A 2182-nucleotide genomic window follows, 5' to 3' on the forward strand; every position below is an offset into this window, starting at 1 on the left:
CATGGAAAGAGGAGAGAGAGAGAGAGAGAGAGAGAGAGAGGAGGAGAGAGAGAGAGGAGAGAGAGAGAGAGAGAGAGAGAGAGAGTTCAGTTAAGCATCCTCGGAGCTTGGAGGGGAATCTAAAGTTTAGTGTTTATTTTAATTTATTTTCATGGAGAGAGAGAGAGAGGAGAGAGAGATGAGAGGAGAGAGAGAGATGAGAGAGAGAGAGAGAGAGAGGAGAGAGAGTGTCCAGTTAAGCTTTCTCGAAGCTTGAAAGGGAATCTGAAGTTTCATGTTTATTTTAATCTATTTTCATGGAAAAGGAGAGAGAGAGAGAGAGAGAGAGAGAGAGAGAGGAGAGAGAGAGAGAGAGAGAGAGAGAGAGAGAGAGAGAGTCCTTAGATTTCTCAGAGCTTGAAGGAGAATTTAATGTTTATTTTCATTTATTTTCTCTGAGATGTAAATTCTTTGAAATTCCTGTACAAAATACAGATCCTGTAAGTCACTGATTGAACAAAAAGTTTATCTCTGTTATAGAATGATAATTATATATTAAATTAAATTAATAACAATTACGGTTTTTAAGATGAGAAAATGTCGGGATAGATTTATATATTTTCATTCATACATTTGCTCCAGCCTCCGAGAAGCGTCATATTTTCTACTTGAATAGAAGCGAGGATCTGTAAGTTGCTGATTGAACAAAATAGTTCATCTCAGCTATAGAATGATAATTATATTTATTTAAATTAATATCAATTAAGGTTTTTAAGATGAGAAAATGTCCGATAGATTTATATATTTTCATTCTTACATTTGCTCCAGCCTCCGAGAAGCGTCATATTTTCTACTTTGAATAAAATCTAGTATTATATTATAACATTACTAGGAGTAATCATCAATTCTTTCGAATAATATATTATATTACAATGCTTAATAATTAATTTAATTATCTTGACGTGGGTGATTTTTCTAATCAAGACATTCTGACGGGATAAAATTAATTACCTTTATTATAAGGAGATGAATGTTCACGATAGCTTCATGTTAATTTCTAAATCCAATATCATTATAACTAGCTTTATTTTAACATTGATGATAAAAATTAATAATCAGTGACGCATTAATGAAATTCTGAAATATATAAGTGGAATGTATTTAGAATATGTCATGTCATTAATAAATCTGGTAAGAATTACATTGGTACTCTAAGCAAACAGCTTTTCGTCCGGTTAATTTAAGTAATTTCAGTACCATCAGGGCATCTGTCCTTTGAACATGAAAATGTGATAGGTGTTTAGAGTTATACAATGGTTTTTTATTGCTATTATAGTTATTGTTCTTTTTGTTATGAACAGTATATATATACTAATATACGTGACCTGTCAAAATGACGGCTAAATGCTTAGCGATATATCTTCACAAAGGTAGACACCTTTCTCCCCAGGGTATGACTTACGCCATCTATCTATCTATCTATCTATATATATATATATATATATATATATATATATATATTGTGTGTGTGTGTGTGTGTGTGTATATAGATACATATGTATATATATAGTTATATATATATATATAATTTATATATATACAGTATATATATATATATATATATATATATATATATATATATATATTATATATATAAATATATATATATATAATCATATATATGTATATAATTTATAGATATATATATGTGTGAGTGTATATATAATATATATAATATAAATATATATATATAATTATATATAAATATATATATATATATATTATATATATATATATATACATACATATATATATATATATATATATATATATATATATATATATATATATATATATATATATGAGGGATAAAGAAAGATGAAAATCCCGAAAAAAATCAGCTCCCCGAACCCTATCATAGAAACTGCTACTATTATAATACCTGTCCCTTCTCTTCAGTCGTTCTACTCCCTCTGACTCTCCTAGCTTCTGACTTAACCCCTCTCACCCCCCTCCCCCTCCCTCCCCCTCCTGCTGCTTCTCCCTCATTACCCCCTTGCATCAGCTCTGCCATTACGACGAACCCCACAATCACGGCAGGACCCGAAATCCTTTATCATCTGCATCCTCAACACGTCAATTGATTCCAGCAGACTCCTCCCCCGCGGAGGAGGACATTCACTGCGTAAGTAAGGTAAATTCT

Source organism: Palaemon carinicauda, chromosome 12 (genome assembly GCF_036898095.1).
Source record: "Palaemon carinicauda isolate YSFRI2023 chromosome 12, ASM3689809v2, whole genome shotgun sequence".
NCBI lineage: Eukaryota > Metazoa > Arthropoda > Malacostraca > Decapoda > Palaemonidae > Palaemon > Palaemon carinicauda.